Raw genomic sequence first — 18,104 nt, 5'->3', positions numbered from 1 at the left:
TAATTCTGTCCCCTTAGGTCAGTCCTTAGGAAATTTTTGCTAAATTTGAAAGTGACTGTAGAAATTGGTTTTTTGTTTTGTTTTGTTTTTTTTATTTTTTTGCGGTACGCGGGCCTCTCACTGTTGTGGCCTCTCCCGTTGCGGAGCGCAGGCTCTGGACGCGCAGGCTCAGCGGCCATGGCTCACGGGCCCAGCTGCTCCGCGGCACGTGGGATCCTCCCGGACCGGGGCATGAACCCGTGTCCCCTGCATCGGCAGGCGGACTCTCAACCACTGCGCCACCAGGGAAGCCCGAAATTGGGTTTTTAAAATATTCCTCTGTCTTCTGCTTTATCATTGTGTCTTAATTCTTCAGAACTAAGAACCTACTTAGTAACACTCACCACTGGTTTGTGTGCATTTAGCTTCTGTGTGATTTACAAAAGCGTGCCTGGTTAAAACTAGTCTGCATTCCAGACACCTCATCAATTAAGATGAGCTTTCCTCCTTTATTTTTTTACCTTGTAGTTTTCATAATATTTTGTTTAATTATTTTTCCCCTTTGATGTAGAATCTACTTCTTTGTCTTAAACTTCGTAACTTATTCCCACTTATTTCTCTAGTTCATCTTCTTCCAGATCTCCTTATTTCTTCTTGGGATCTGTAATTTGAGACTTCTTTGATAATTTTTTTAATATGTAGTCTCATACTTTTAAAATGTTTTTCTTCTCCCCAGCCAGCTTGCCCCACTGTTCTCGTGGTGATATTTCCACTTATTTTAGCTTTGCCTTAGTCTGAGGAGGATGGTCCAAGTTGATTCTTATCTTCTCATTGTGTATTTAAATCGTATCTATTCTTTTCAGTGCCGGCTTATGAAGCCTATTTTGGTCTCCAAAGTTTAAAAAGCTGACGAGTAGGCATGGTTCTCATTCCTGTCTCAACGGAGAAACTGGAAAGGGCAGACGGAACATGGTGCATCGACTTCTACTTCGTTACTTCCGTTTACGTGAAAGCCCCTTGCAATCCGGTGTTTACTCACATCATCCAGTGAATCCGCTCTGTGAAAATTCCCTCATGGCTTCCTCTGGTCCTTTTAGCAGTTATTTCCTCACCTCCTGCCTACCTGAAGCTCTCTACCCTCATCGATTTTTTCCCCCAGACTTCCCTCCTGCTCCTCTTTTTCTTTTTGGACTAATTTGTGGGCTTCTTTTCCTTTGCCTTCTCTAATCCTTCCTCTTCTCCAGGGCTCTGTCCTTGCTCCTGTTTTTTTTTTTTTTTTGTTTGTTTTTTCATTATGCATTATCTTCCTGGGCAAACTCATCTACTCATATTCATTTAACTACCTCCACTATTTTGTGCAGTTTCTTCTGCCTTGAATGTTCCCCTCTCTCTCCCTGTTCTTTTCATCCTTCAAAACTCCTCTTAGTTATTCCTTCCTCCAGTAGGGTTTTCTTCAGTCCATAAATTGGACCAACTGTCCCCTCCCCCACCTGTAACACTTGGGGATGCCATTATCATACCACAAATTACATTATAATGAAATTATCTGTGATCTCCTTGAGGGTAGGAACTATATTTGTATCCTTGTGCCTAATAACAGAACTCAAGAGCTTCCTGTGAGGCTTGCTTTTCTCTAAATGCGACATAATCTTCTTCATCAGCTATCTGAGATTGCATTTCAGCTCAAGAAAAATTTGTAAAAATTATACTCCAGATCACATTTTCTTTTGTTAATTTTCTGTGGATCTCTGATAGGGTATCATTTGCAAACTAAACCCCCTATCCACTTCCTAGTTCTACCAAGGCCGCTATCATATATTTATGTGGCATAGCTGTGGTTTGACTTCAACCATCACCCATATGCCAATGAATCCTAAATCCTTTTTTGTAGCCCTGACTGCTGTCCTAATCTGATTGTTTTTGTACATCTTACCCCTTGTATGCAAGTGTTTCTTGTCCTCATGGTACAGGGTTCCTAGTGCTGTGAGGTCTCCAACACCCAGGACATGTCATTCAGGGTTGATGAGGAGGAAAACTACTCTCTGATTTCTCATTTGGATGTAGTGTGTAGGTTTAGGGAGGGGAGCAAAGGGGTGCTGGTTAGGTTAGCATAGAATGAAGTAGCAGAATGAAAAGGTGGCTCTATCAGTTTCCTATGGCTGCTGTAACAAAGCACCACAAACTTAGAGACTCAAAGCAACACAAATTTATTCTTTCATAGTTCCGGAGGTCAGAAGTCTGAAATCAGTTCTGTGGGCTAAAGTCAAAATGTCAGCAGGGCCGGTTCCTCCTGGAGGCTCTGTCTGAGGGGAGAATCCATTTCCTTGCCGTTTTCAGCTTCTAGAGGCTGTTGGAATTCCTTGGCTCCTGACTGTGTCACTCCAACCTCTGCTTTCACTGCCTTCTCCCTTGACTCTGACCCTCCTGCCTCCGTCCCATGAGGACCCTTGTAACTACACTCGCCCTATCTGAATGATGCAGGATAACCTCCCCATCTCAAGATCCTTAGTTTAATCATATTGGCAATGTCCCTTTTGCCATATAAGATAACACCTACAGGTGCTGGGGATTAGGACATATTTGAGGGGCCATGATTCAGCCTACAGCAGTGGTCCGGGGTCAGGGTGGGGATACAAGCAAAAGTCTCGCCACTTCTAGTGGATGGAGATCCAGAATCATTGATTTTTAGCAGGTGTGAGGGTCAACGGGTGTGTGTGTGTGTGTGTGTGTGTGTGTGTGTGTGTGTGTGTGTGTGTGTGTGTGTGTGTGATGGAAGAAAAAGTGTTGCTATTAATACTGTTTCTAGGTAATAGAAAATTAACAGTGCCAAGGGGAAAAATTCTAGATAGCTTTTTTGTGTAAAAGTAAACCTTAGAGTCGTTTATATGAACTGCCTCTGATTTATGCCTAAGTATCTGACAGCAAAATAATATTTTCTAACTAATTAACTTGTCAGATTATCATTTAAGTTTTGTTTTTAGCTCTTTTTTTAAAAAATTTATTTATTTATTTTTGGCTGTGTTGGGTCTTCGTTTCTGTGCGAGGGCTTTCTCTAGTTGTGGCGAGCGGGGGCCGCTCTTCATCGCGGTGAGTGGGCCTCTCACTGTCGCGGCCTCTCTTGTTGCGGAGCACAGGCTCCAGACACGCAGTCTCAGTAGTTGTGGCTCACGGGCCCAGTTGCTCCGCGGCACGTGGGATCTTCCCAGACCAGGGCTCAAACCCCTGTCCCCTGTATTAGCAGGCAGATTCTCAACCACTGTGCCACCAGGGAAGCCCTAAGTTTTGTTCTATTACAGTATGTTCAGGTGTCTGCTTCCCACCTGAACAAAGTAGGAGGTGTTGTCAGTAGCTCTGATGAGCTCTCCTCTTAATGGGACTTTGAGCCTGGGCTTCAGGACTCCGAGCAGAGGAAGAGGGAGATGTTTATAACATGCTTGTTTCTCTTGCATCCCTTTTTCTTTAAAAGGCGGTGTAGTTAAGGGAAATGACTGGTTAATGAAAAAAAGTGGAAAGAAATTCCTTCATTTGAGAAGCTTGATAGCCATATAAAATGCATGTACATCAAAGCAGAAGGTCTGCTAACAAGGCAAATGGGATTAAGGGGATCATTGGAAGATGTCTTAGTTTGATTTCCCCTCCAGAAGCAAATTTTGAGGCAGGCATTTGAGTAGGCAAATAGGGATGTGTTTACTTTAGACTGTCTCTGGGAGTTGCTTAAGGAGGACAGCTGGGCATTTATCCATCCAGTCTCGTTCTCCCCTGGCTGAGAACCATCCTGGAGCTTTTGTCCCCTGTGCTTCCTGGCTGCACATGCAGACTGTAGGGCCTCAGCACTGGGGAAGGACTGGAGGCAGAAAGTTGGAAGATACCTAGGAGAGCACTGTCAGCCCCAGGGGAGTCTGCACCCCCTCCACCAGTCCTCCAGTTGCAGCAGAAAGCAGAGTGGCGGGCAGGATGTAACGTAGGGTGCCAAAGGAAAGACCTCTACTCTAGCCTATGATGGCATCTGTCTATCAAGAAAAAGATACTGAGTGTTCCTAATAGAACAGGCTTGGCATACCCATTAATATAGCTGTCACCTCCCAAAGCCTCTGTTCCCTCATGTGTGAAATAAGAGCAATGATTCCTCCTTTTTAGGACTGTTACGTGAAATAAAAGAGATAATGTATGTGACATGTTCTGCATGGGACCTGCCTGTACCCACAAATGAGAGGAGCTGTGCTAAAAAGAAAAAAGAGACAGCAAAAACCAACCAAACAAAAACAGAAGAAAGAGAAAGGAAAGAAAGAGGAAGAAAAGAAAGATCATTAATTGTTATGTGAGACATCTGTTAGGAGATACAGTCATGCATGTTCGTATTTCTTGCCAAATAATGTTTGTGACTGTTTCACAGCTCAGGGCATAGAGTCACACACGTTTCACTCAAGTCCCCGGCCCTGAGTTCTTTCTGCTCCCCGACTCCGCTTCCCATTTTTCTGGCAGAGTTTCTGACTTCAGATGCACACAGGGTGCTTTAGGACCAGCAGCATGACCCAGCCAGCCTTGTGGACAAGGGCCCAGCCCAGCTCTAAGGGAGGAGTTCTGGCTTCTTACCCAAACCTCAGGTAACAGAGATGCTCTAGGTCATCGACCAGGTTCTCATGTAAGGTCCAAATCACCACTAGGTAGTAAATGCCCTTTTCGCCTTGGGGTGGACATTCGCTTGTTCACTGATCCTTGGAATACAGATAGTACTGAATCTCCCGTGGGCCGGCTGACCCCAAGACCCATAAAGAAAGTTGGTGGAATGATCCAGGCTGATTTCAGGCTCAGTGATGCCAGAAACACTGATGCTGGGGGCACAACCTGCTCCTGATTATATGACACTGATAAGGAGCTTCCAGTTCCGAAGGCCAAGTCACTGGCAAAACCTGCAAAAAAGGAGTTGTACAAGCTTTGCAGTAGAAACAAATAAAGGCTGCCAGACCAGCCGTGTCACCACTTCCCTGGAATAGGAAAAGCTGAAGCCATGGCCAGAGCACTTGACGTCCTGGCTGCAGAGGGACACACCCGTGCCCCACACATGCACATGGGTGCTGATGAAGGAGGATTTGGACACAGCTATTTTCATGACTGTCTCAGAGAGAAGATGTAGAGCCAAGACTCCATAAAGCTCCAGTGGGATCCATGTTGCTAATCGTCTTGCTGCACAGCTTCCCTTGTGTGCCTTGTGGGAGGCGGCACGTTTTGATGAGTCTGGATCAGGAGACCCGAGCTCTCCTGACTGATTAAAGCAGGAGCATGGACTCTTTTCTGCTTCCTCTTGTGGTGACACGAGACGAAGAGGGCCCTCTGATGACGGGAATAGGGCGGACATGGAGGAGGGAAAGGCACAGGATCTACCCTGAGCTCGGATGCTTGAGGCACCCTAGCCTTGGGCTTCCTTGGTCACGTGTTTTAGTAAGATTTTCAAAGGAGACTTTAACTACAGTGGGTTAAGAGCACTGTCTCTTTCCACTGTGATTTGCCTTTACCCTCACGTGGAGGGGTGTTGGCATAGCCAGAGGCATTTTGGGGATCAGTCAGGGGAAGCTGAGTTGGGGACACATTTTATATGGGCTTAATAAGATATATTTATGCGATTTTACAGTCACTTCCATATATACGTGTATCTGGTAGTCAATTACTAAACATATATTATTATGCTAAGCTATTTTTCAGTTATTAAAATTTGTAATTTCTATAATATACTTTTCTTATTCTAAAAAATATCCCCATTTATATTTAATTTTGTTTTATAATTTGTACTTATTTAAAAAGGGCTTCTAATTGTGTAAGCTCAGACACCACAAACCTGGATCTGCCCTCCTACACCCCCCGTACAAGGAAACACCCGTCCCTCCCTCGCTCCCTCCCTCCCTTCTTTCCCTCCTTCCTTCGCCTCTCCTCCTCCTTTTTCTTTTAGAGCCTATGGCGTTACAATATTTACCTGACTTTCTGATTTCTCGCTCCTATTTCACTTTCTCATAGAATCGAGGGGAAAACGTTTCCTGTATATAAGAGATTAAATAAGATTTTAAAGAATGGTTTGACAACCCAACCACCATGTAAAATGCTGTTCCCATAAAAGAGTGTGCCCTGTGTTATAAACTGCCAACTCAGAAGGACCTTCTGGATGATCCGTGCCCTACACGGTCTGGCCTCTGCTCTCTGTTCTAGCTCATTCCCTACCCTCCTCTGAGGACACCCTGCAGGCCTGCCCTTTGAAGTCAGGCCCCCAGGCCACATTATCTTCCACAGCCCTTTGTTTCTGCATTTAATATTCCTTGCTTGGCTTCTCTTTATTCTTCTTTTACTAAGAATGCTAACAAACAAAGTGGTCAGGTTTCTTAATCCCAAGTGGGTAACAAATAGCATGTTACTATCCAGGGAAAAGTTTCAAGAGGCAGTCAGACTGAAAATTGCAAGAAATAAAGTCTCCAAAGTGAATAAAGAGACAGGAAAAAAATCAAACACAGAAAACTAAAATAATAATACAGTGTTCTGAGTCTGTAATATAGGCCCATTTCCTTTCGGAGCAAACAGGTGTTTACATTTCAAAGTGCATGAGGGCAACATGGGATCAGTCATATTCATGTGACTAACATGGGCATTTGGTATACAAAGTGCAGAAAATGTGAAAAATTTTCATCCAAGGTATATATTCTAAAGTTTTTTTTTTTTACAGAATCTCTGTGGTGCAGGAGGCTTACATAATTCTTCAGTGATGTTGATCAAACAACATGGTATTTTATTAAATTGAATCTGGGGGAAGTGTGGCATTATGGTTATGACTGAGATTTGATGTCAGACAAGCCTGGTCATAAGTTCTGGTTCTTCCACCTAATTAGCTATGGACCCCTCTGAGCTTCATTTTCCTTGTATAAGATGCGGATCATCGTCTACCTCGTAAGATCTTGGAGAGATTGTCTATTTCTTAATTCATATCTGCTAAGGATTCATAGAACAGTTGCCGTGTGAAGCTTTTTGCAGGATCATTTTCCAGTCGGTTGCTGGCTCGTCATTCAATTTGTAGCCCAGCGTTGCAAGAGTATAGCACTTTGTCAGCTGCTTCGGCATTAATAGACATGAAAATACTTGTTAAAATATTTTCCTTGTTTTTTTAGGTTTGTTTTCTTTGATGTGTTTTCTTATGGGAATAATGGGAGAATAAATTGCACTCAGAATAAAATCCAAACTCCCTTTGGGCCCTGCCTACCTCAGTCAGCTCACCTATGCCCTTCTGAGCTAAGCTCAGACACTTAACGTCTGTAAACGTCAGAGTCCTCATTTTTAAAGTGGGAATGGGCACCCATAGAGATGGTTCTGTTGATTAAATTGGATAACTCCTGTAGAGAGCTTAGCTCAGTACCTACACATGGTCAGTGTTCGAGAAAAATTCTTTCCTGAGAGTCCCTGTAAACCACATTCATCTTTAATCAGATCCTGTGGTCATAGAGAGCTTTGGATGTGACTAACAGAAATAAACGGCAATTACTGACTGGAGCCTGAAAAAAATAGCTTATAGAACTGAGGGAAGAGGCCTTAGGGGCCTGCAGGAACCAGGGCAACTGAGGGTCTTCAAAGCAAGAACGAGTGAGTAAACCATCCTGTGAGGTGCTGCACTGCTGACCGCACAGCCTCTTGTCCTGTCGCCCCTGAATGCCCACGAGGGAGGTTCAGATGGCCCAGCTCGGGTTTGGGCCCTCCTCCGTGGTAAGAAGAGTGAAGTCTGGGGTTGGCCGCCCCACCGAAGCCTTGAGGACAGGACACTGGACAGACAAAACTACCTATTGTTCTCCACAGACCTATAGCTGGGTGTTTCTGAAGACCGGCTAAGCCAATTTCTCTCAACTGACTTCTCAACTTCCTCTTTGTCAAAATTTAATTGCCTTTTATAAGAACTCAACCTCATTTCCTCCCATCTTTCTAGACAGTCATTCCTTTTTCTGAGTAACTTCTATGATGTTTATTCACTCATACATTCATTTAGTAAACAGATATTTACTGAGCAACTACTAGGTGTCAGTTTCTCTTCTGGGGGCTGGTTTACCTCAGTGAACCCAAGAAATCAAGGACATACCTGAGTTGGGGGGGGGCAGACAACCAAACAGAAACAAATAAATAGATGACATCAAGTGGCAACAGGGCTGATGACAAATCACTAATGAGAACAACCATAAGACAGGGAAAGGAAGGAGTGAGGAGTGTGTGGAGGTGGTGTTCAGATTGGGTATGCATGTTCAGATGAGTCTGTCATTCAACTGCTCCCATTCTGATTAGTTTATTTGCTTACTTGTCTGTCATAAGTGACTAGCTGGCTTGCCCTGTCTAGCAGGTGAGCCCCTTAGGGGTGAAGTCATGTCATTCATTTCTAGGGCTAGCCCCTGCCTCACTGTGGATGCTAAATTAGTGTTTGTTGAATGAATGGATAAACACACACCCCTTATGTGTGGCTATTGGATGACTGTATTTTTCTGCTTGTGAGCCAGCCAGCCTTTCTCCCAAGAGGGGCATCGCAGGTGGCCTGGAATTCCTGCACTCGTCAGTTCTCTGTTGTTGACTGACCAGTTAGCTGAATAAGACATTTCTCTAACCCCTATTTAGTGGATCTCTCTTCTCTGGAATCAGGTTGGTTTCTTTGTGCTATTATTGTTTTTATTTTCTCATAACGTGCTTTTTGAATTTACGACCAGGTCTGAGAAAGAAATGAGAAAAATGTCTATTCCTCACAACTTGAGCCCCAGAGTCATGGCACCAGAATGAATCATGGCATCTGAAGGAAGCTCAGGAGAGCACCTAGCCCAAGTGAGGTTGTGCCGTGAGAAACAGGGGCAATAGCAATGGTCCTTTGAGGGAAACTGGATTCCTATTAAATCTGCTGCCTCCATACTTAACGTCCATGTTTCCTGAAGTGGAAAGTACTAAATTAATCCTCATTTAAGTACTCAGTCTAAAAGTAGAAAACAAGACAATGAAGTGCTTTAAAATATTTTTATTAAACATTTGTGTAAAGTAGAGCCAGTGTTGACTGCACGATGTTCAGACGTGGCCTCCACCCTAGCAGGATTCATGGCTTTTTACTTCAGACCAGTGAACGGACTGCCATTGACACAGCTCTCTGGTTGTGATGGTAGCTGGGTTTATAAATGGTCAGCTGTGCTGTGAATATATTTAGCTTATGCTAAGTGCCGCTGAGCGGATGAACATCATCTGTTTCCAGCTGAATTGTGTTTTGGAGCACGGTACATTTTTTTCTAAATGAATAAATATTAAGCCTTTTTCACTTCCAGAGGAAAGTTAGGGTTAGATGCTGAAATTCAAATTACTAGACTTATTAAATCAAATTAAAATGAAATGTAAAAAGCCATTTGATTCTATTTATAAGTACTTGTCAGGATACACTGCTCAGTGAAAATGCCATGTTTTGGGTAAACAATTAGATACCAACACTAAGATCAGAAACCATTTCATTCGCTGTTAGCATGAATGGATGGAATGGCTGACTGACCAGGTAGTTAGAAATAATGGTTAAATGGTGTTGGTAACTGTACAATATCTTCATATAACATTTAAAACCTTTTAAAGCAGTTTTTATCCAAATGTTTTCAGACTTTCATATCATAGACCTTGAAGTTTGTGGATGCAAACCAAAATATATACGGTGACTATTTTAAATGCTGTCACCATTAGAAAAGGATTCACTTCAGCCTTCTGAAAAAGCTGATTTGGCTGGCCGTATGCATTTGTTCATAAACAATAAACTTCCTGATAGAGATCTTAAAGGAAAAGTTAAGAACCAACTTGAAATGGATGTCAAAAGGGATTTTAGAGTGATTACATACATTCTCGGAGTATAGAGATCTAGTGATGCTAAGTGACTGCTCCAAAGTTAGCCCCCTGCTAACTAACGGCCACACTGGGGTTAGACCCCAGGATTCCTGACTTCCACACCTGTGTTCTTTCCACCTTATCCCCTTGTCTCCCTGACGTGATCGTTTGAATTAGCAAGATATGCATGTAGTCTACAAAATTTCTCTGTATCTGTTTCAATGACATCAGCTATTATATAAACAATGCATATATGCCCTGTGGATTATTTACACCTGCTTTCCCATGTGTCCTTGCCCCTCCCACCCCACCTGCATCATTTTCTTATCAATCTCTGAGAAAAAATAGGTAAGATAGGCTGTTTCAGTGTGCCTCTGTGAGCAAATCAATGAGACTTGTCCAATGGCATAGAGAACAGGCAGAGCTTTGATAGCTCTTGGGTGGTGTCCTCTTCTCCTGGTCTCACCCAGCTGACTTGGATGCCAGCGACAGGCTTGGTTTTTAATGGCCTGTCCACTCTGACACTAAAGAAAGCCTTTGGGGCCCTATGTCTGGTCAGCTCTGGTAAACTGCTTATTTATTCACCTTGACACTTTAACTCAGCATCTGTGTTTTGTTTTGTTTTCAGTAAAATCTGAAGCTCTGGAACAGGGTGAACTATATATATTTTAAAATGTAAAACACTGTGAATTCATTTGACTTAATCCCACATCTTAACAGTGGAAAAGCCTAAAATATCACTTTTCAAATTGTAATGCGCTTATATGTTAACAAAGTAACTATGAGATAAAGGAAAATATACAAAAACCATTTCACAGATTTTTTGTTTTAGTTAAAAAAAATCATGCTTGGAAAGATTACATTATATTAAGCCAAAATATCTTTTAAATATCTATATTATTAAAATGTACAGATTATTGCAGTAAGAAAAAATTAAGAATCTGTCTTACATCAGAACTCTTATATTGCCAGAACTAAAAATAGCATAATAACAATTATTTATGGTACATCCAGAGGTTCAGTATTGCCTGAGGGTCCTTACCACTGAAATATATCGCCTCTAACTATGTTCAAAGGGACAGATCTCTTAACTCTTTGGTAAAGTTCCTAGTTTTGCTTTAACTGTGTTCAGTTCCCTGTTAAATGCTTGGAGGAATATGAGTCCTTGGTTTATTGACTGAGATGCATTTTGCAATGATTAGTACAACATCAAATACACAGAAATTGGTGGAATATTATTTTTTTCTAACATGTCAGTTGGAACATCTTTTCTTCTCGAATTACTCCAATTGATTCTTTTTAATAAAAAGGATTTTTAGAAACCCCCAAATTCTGCATTTCTTGGTATTTATTCCTAATACAGGTAACACTCTGATATTTAAGAATTAAATGATATGAGTTGGGAATTTTTTTTCTTTTTTTACAGATCTCCCAAGAGGGCTTTGACCCTGTTGAAACTGTAGTAGGTAGACTAATTAGATTAGTCTAAAAACTAGTGTTCCCAGAGTTCTAAAATACACTTTTTCTCAAAGAGAGGTTATAAATGCAAGAATTAGATTAGATTAGTCTAAAAACTAGTGTTCCCAGAGTTCTAAAATACACTTTTTCTCAAAGAGAGGTTATAAATGCAAGAAACACAATCTGAGAGACCACGCCCTCCCCATGTCCATTGGCGTTGGGATTCAGCAGACCACACCCCCTTCCTCCTAACCTTCTCAGTCAGACACACTGAGCCGCACTCCTCACAGGCTCCCTCCCTTACAGCCTCCTCCTGGCTAACAACTTTGATCATTCCTTTCTTCTGAACTATGAATCTAACCAATACATTACTCTCACTTATTGACCTATTTATCGTGATTTCTTATTGTTACATTATGACACTGTGTCTGCTAATTCTTTTTGGAATGTACCTAAACTTTGATACATCTAAAAGGAGGCTCATTTGGTGCTTGTTCTGAAGTGCAAAATGAAGACCCGTGTTCCTGACTGTCCCTTCCCTTGGATCTGTATTCTCTTCCAAGGAGTTTATAAATATCAAGAGGTCAATGCCAGACTCCCCATTTCTGCCTCTGATGCCTTTTCTAGGCAAGTCCTTTCTGGAGAGCTCTACCTCTACCCTACTTGCACTCCCTTCCCCAAAGGGGTTATTGATAACTAAGGCCAAGTCGTGGGATGCCTCGCAGAGTTCTGCCAGTAAATATGTGGGGATAAATGACCTTTAAAAAATCCTTTAAGATTTTTTCATTCAACATATTTATTTTGCCTGTTTTCTTTTAGATCATCTCAGCTTTGGTCCCTTGGAACCACCCACTAGCGACAGTCATAAAGTAAGTATACATTTTAAATTTTCTTTCAGTCGCTGTAAATGGAAATCTCAGTTTTGTTCAGTGGTTTTCACCAGAGACAGTTTCATTCAAATATTTTATCAGTGAATAGTAGTATAATAAATGGGAGTTTGGGGGCTTCCCTGGTGGCACAGTGGTTAAGAATCCACCTGCCAATGCAGGGCACACGGGTTCGAGCCCTGGTCCGGGAAGATCCCACATGCCGCGGAGCAACTAAGCCCATGAGCCACAACTGCTGAGCCTGCACTCTATAGCCCGCAAGCCACAACTATTGAGCCCGTGTGCCTAGAGCCTGTGCTCCACAACAAAGACAAGCCACCACAATGAGAAGCCTGCACACCACAACGAAGAGTAGCCCCCGCTCACCACAACTAGAGAAAGCCCGCACGTAGCAGCGAAGACCCAATGCAGCCAAAAATAAATAAATAAATAAATAAATTTATGGAAAAATAATGGGAGTTTCATATACAGGAAAGATAATAAACCCTCTCTTTAAAATTTGTGAAAAGGATAATGGATAGAAATTAACTAAATAAGGCACTGCTTATCACTCTTGAATATTGCCCATAGCATAATAAAGTATATCTGCAGCCACCTAGTGGAGTGTTTTTTATGTACCATCTTCATCCCAGGCAGCTGCCAGAGTCCTCTCAAGGGGCACATTACAACAGCTTCTTCCATTTTAAATTGGGCCATAGTCCAAGAAGTATCTCAAATGGTATTAAGCACCAATTAACATCTAGCAGAGGGTTTAGCACCTAATGGGCACATAACAGAAATTTGTTGGAGGATGAATGGGTGGATTAATTAATTCATCAATTTTATACTCTTTGAGGTCCTCACTAGTGTGAGGCAATGTGGTGTACTGGTTAGTGCCCCAAATCTGGAGCCAGGTTCTTGGGTTCAGGTCCTGGCTCTGCCACTTACTAGCTTCATGACTTTTGTCACAGGTCCAAACCTTTCAGTGCCCGGGGCTTTCCATCCACAAATTGGGCTAATTAAAACTACCTCTCTTGTTGTTGTTGTTGTTATGAGGTTGTTACAAGAATTAGATGAGTGAGTATTTACAAAATGCTTAAAATAATGCCTGGCATGTGGTAATCTCTATAAAATGTTTGTTGAATAAATTAAAATATATTAAACATATAGGGATATTTTGAGGTTCCAGATTTAGAGATTGAAAAACTGGTTTAGCCTAGAAGCAATAATGCTCTAGTAGCAATAAATATATCTACCACTCAAATCCTGGTTTCAATATTATTTCCCAATAAAAAGAACCAGAGAAGTGGCTGATTGAGGATTGGGGCAAGAAATACGCAAAATGAGCCTGGAGTATCTTATAGTGCCAGAAAGTACTAAAAGAAAAAAGGTAAAACAAAAACAAAATCTCGTAATGATGACTGTGACACAATGTATGTTGAAAGGATATAGGAGCCAACTAAAAGTTCTCCCAGTGGCCAAAATTGGAACAATTTGAACCACAAGGTAAATAACTAGTATTGAGGTATAACCCAAATCTGATAACTATCTATTCTGATATAAATAAATGATTGGATAAATATATGAGGAAAATAGACAAATCTCTTATGCAGAAAAATTCCAAATAATGTATGTGGATACTCTGCTTTATGGGAGGTAAAGCATAACTCCGGATGGGGCTGCACAGAGTTTCTTTCTTCCAAAGAGCACAGTATGGAAAGGGAGTGAGATTTTTTTAAAAAAATGAGTAACTTACCGTAGAGAAACCTGACAAACACTACCTCAAGCCAGGTAGTCAAGGTTAACATTAACAGAGATATGCCATATTGATAGTAGGTATCCTTCACATCATGTGAGATGAGAATGGCATTTGACCTCTGTGATCTTCCTCCCAAAACATATTACCCCAGTCTAATCATGAGAAAAACATAAGAGAAATTTCAATAGAGGTGCATCCTACAAAACACCTGAATAGTCCTCAAAACTGCCACGGTCATCAAAAACAAAGAAAGTCTGAGAAACTGTCACAACCAAGAGAAGCCTAAGTCAACTGGCCAGCTAACTGTAAGGTGGTATCTTGGATGGGATCCTGGAACAGAAAAAGGACATTAGGTAGAGACTAAGGAAATGTGAATAAAGTATGGAGTTTAGTTCATAAACATGTATCAATATTTGTTCACTAATTGTGAAAGATGTACCACCCTAATGTAAGATGTAATAACAGTGGAAACTGGGAGCGGGGTATACAAGAATTCTCTGTTCTAGCTTCACAATAATTCTGCAAATCTGAAACTTTCAAAACTAAAAACTTTATTCTAAAAAATAATGAAGTATGCACGTTAAAAAAAAAAACTGGTTTGAAGGTATACTCTCCAATTTTCAAGTGCCAAGATAATAGTTTTTTGAAAAATGTTGAGTTCAGCTAATTTATGTTTTGAGACTCATACATGGAGAATTATATTCTGCATTAAAGTTTTTGTTTGTTTGTTTGGTTTTTTTGCGTTACGCGGGCCTCTCACTGTTGTGACCTCTCCCGTTGTGGAGCGCAGGCTCCGGACGCGCAGGCTCAGCGGCCATGGCTCACGGGCCCAGCCGCTCCGCGGCATGTGGGATCCTCCCGGACCAGGGCACGAACCCGTGTCCCCTGCATCGGCAGGCGGACTCTCAACCACTGCGCCACCAGGGAAGCCCTGCATTAAAGTTTTGAATTGGACAGAGGTGTACACATCTATAAAGCTTTAGGTTATATTTCTGCTGTCCTCAAACGAAGGAAGAACATAGCACTGGCAACACAAACCTTTTTTGCAAGAATAAATGTTATTGGAGTTCGAAGTGGATTGTGAAATTTAACAGCATAACAAATTTAGTGGCGTAAAACAACATGTAACCGTTACCCTGCAGTTTCTGTGGATTGGGAATCTGGGTGTATCTTACCTGGGTCCTCCGCTTAGGGTCTCATAAGGGTATAATCAAGATGTTGGCTGGGTTGTGTTCCTTTTTGGAGCCCGATTTTATTTTCTTCTAGGTCCACGTAGTTGTTGGTGGGATTCACTTGAGGTTGTAGGACTGAGGCCTCTTGTTTTCTTGCTGGCTGTCACCTGCGGTGCTCTCACCTCCCAGGTATCACTCAGGGTTCCTTGCCATGTGGCTGATTGCTTCTCACAGGCCTTGTCACAACGTGGCAGCTGACTTCAAAGCCAGCAGGAGAATCTCTGACCCCAGTCTGCTAGGACGGAGACTTACATAGTGTAACCTAAGCAAGGGAGTGACTATCCCCTATGGCTTTGCAGTATTCTCTTGGCTTGGGAGCAAGTCACAAGTTGTGCCTGCACTCAAGGGGAGGGGATCATCCTAGGGCGTGTCTCACTGGGCAGTCACGTTAGGGTGTGTCCACTACAACAGGAGAGTTTTGAAACCGACACAGGCAGCTGGGCATAGAGGATCAAACCAAATAAAAGGAGAACAAATCAGAAATGCTTGCTTGTTGCCTTCAAGCAAACTACAACTCGAAGTAACAAATAAGTTTCATCCCATCCATCCACACACAAATACACAACATTTTATTGAACTTGGATGAATATTTTTAAACTCTGAGGAGTATTTGAAGATGAAGGAGTCAGAGAAATATATTTGGAGATAGCTCATAAATACATCACCATTTTCCCCATTAGGGTGTTTTTTTTTCCTTTTCTGTGAAGAAATTTGCACAAAAATATGTTCTCAGTGGGAACAACATTTATGCCCTCTCATTATAAAAGTCCAAATAATATCTCATTTTTAACATATTGTAACTTAATTTTTTTCATTTTTGAGACTGTTTAGTTTTTTAATACTTAACGTTTTTACACTCTGCCTACTAATAATTATTAATAGGATGATACTGTTTAATTTATACATTTTACATGATGCTTATAAATTTGTATATTTTAAATGTATTAAATATCCATTTTCACTGATTTCTTTTTATGGGTTCTGAATCCTTTTCTTATAAAGTAGTAAATACAGGAATTCTGCTATTGTCATTTTGCTCCAGTTTTGTAATCACCACCCAGATTTTCAGGAACACAATTTTTTTTTTTTTTTTCTGATTGCTCCTTATAAGACCAAAATGTCCCAGAAATCCTAACATTTAGTCATTGGAACTGCATTTGCCAAGCTGCTGCTTGCATCTGGAAATAAAGCACAAGTACCCTTTGTTAGACCCTGCGTCTGAATTGTGGGTTTGGATAATGTGTTCACTGTCTGTGCATCTCCATGGAGGTTAATACAAACCTATTAGCAGATTGAACCAGAGACCTTTGCAGTTTGTCTCAGATATACAGCCACCTTAAAGAAAACAAGCAACTTGTGGAAATGAAGCTCATTAGCCGCCAAGTTGACATGAAAAGAAAATATGTATTGCAATAATTTAGTTAAGAAACTCAAAGGAGAAATGATTTCTTGTGCCTCCTCCTCCCTTACCCTTCACCCTTTTTCTAGTCTTTTTCTGCCTGTATTTTTCTGCTCACTCACAAGTAAGCCTTAGGTTGCAGCTATTGGTTCTCTTATGCCAAGGGGTGCAAAGGGTTGTTATTCAGAATAGTGAAAACATAATCACTTGTAGCTATTGGTAAAATAGCTCATGTAGCAAATAAAGGTCAAAGCTTGCTTGCTTCCTTCCTTTCTTCCTTGGAGATGTTTTCTTTGTAGGAATTAAATAAAGGGAACTTTTTAAAAAAAATACAAGATAAGTTAGATTAAATAGAAGTAACCTTTCCTGCTTAGGAAAGAAGTATTAAGTGAAATCCCAGAAGAAGAGCATTTGTCTTTGGCTGGAAGGTCACAGCATAAAGCATTCTTATCAGAGCTGAATCCAGGGGAATGTCTTGGAATTTGCCAGTGTTGTTGGCCTGTGGTGATCATCAGATCTCTTCCTCCTGGTTTTAAAGGGGTTTAGTCTTGCCTAATGATTTCATCAGTTTTATTCACCATGTACCTTAATATATAAATCTGTTATTTTCACCTATTACTGAAATTCTGGGTTTTTTAATAGTACGATTGGAGCAACCATTCGATCTTTTTATCGAAAGACCTGAGTTTAATTTGAAGTAGTATATATTCTAAATAGTATCTCTGTACATTATATCTGTCTTCAGATTTTGTTTCTAGACCATCTTAACATCATTTTGCATCATGGTGATCAAATCGGAGCTGGATTTCTTTGTTTGGGAGTACCGAGGTAGCAATTCGTTGTCACCTGGGTCTTCTTTTGGCATAAGACAGGCATTCACCAACTCATTCATCATATCTCTTTATTTGGTACTGTCCTTGGGGTCCTGTGTCCCCAGTGATGCCCACACCACCTCCTCCCACACTGAGCTCTCCTTTTCCTGAGTTTCCTATCACACGTGTATTCTGTTCTTGGTCATTCCTGTCTTGTCTTATTTACCCATTCTTTGCTAGGGATAGTTTTTCTCCCCAAAGAGACTGTTAGCACTTTGAGGGCAAGGATTCTGCCTCTTGTCTTTTGCGCCTTCACAAAGCTCAGGCTCCTCAGAACTTGATGACTACCTGTCACCCTGCCCAATGTCTCCTACTCTTACACCTGATCAAAACAGTGTTTCCTCAGATCGAGACTTATGTACGCTCCATTTGGCTCGCCCTGTGCTGGGGACCACAGAAGTGGGGTCAGCCAAGCAAAACGATCACTCCTGACTTTGGGACCTCTCATCCTCCTCTGAGGACCACTTTGCTATTCCCAGATCCCAGGCTCCTTTCTAGGCATCTCTCCTGTGACTCATTCTCTGAGGCCCTGATGTCACTGAGGTCTCAGCTGAGTATGACACTACTAGGACAATCTTGTTCTAATAGAGAAATCGTGAAAACCAGAAAGACTTCAAGACCCAAAGTAATGTATCTCCAATGGTGAAATTCCAGACACTGTGATAAGCAACAGTGAAGATACTTTTAACC

At 41.5% G+C, this 18,104-nt stretch overlaps 1 protein-coding gene across 2 annotated transcripts in view; it reads left to right on the top strand.

Moving 5' to 3' along the window:
- The window catches only part of NCALD (neurocalcin delta), a 429,195-nt gene that overhangs the window by 233,381 nt on the left and 177,710 nt on the right, over positions 1–18,104 (top strand). For both annotated transcript variants that reach the window (XM_059995006.1, XM_059995004.1), the window contains exon 3: positions 12,106–12,155. The gene's annotated coding sequence lies outside the window, so the exon portion shown is untranslated. The remainder of the gene's footprint in view (positions 1–12,105; positions 12,156–18,104) is intronic.

This window comes from Delphinus delphis, chromosome 17 (genome assembly GCF_949987515.2).
Source record: "Delphinus delphis chromosome 17, mDelDel1.2, whole genome shotgun sequence".
Classification (NCBI taxonomy): Eukaryota; Metazoa; Chordata; class Mammalia; order Artiodactyla; family Delphinidae; genus Delphinus; species Delphinus delphis.
The sequence above is the reverse complement of the archived record's forward strand: the minus strand, read 5'-3'. Positions and strand labels throughout refer to the sequence as shown.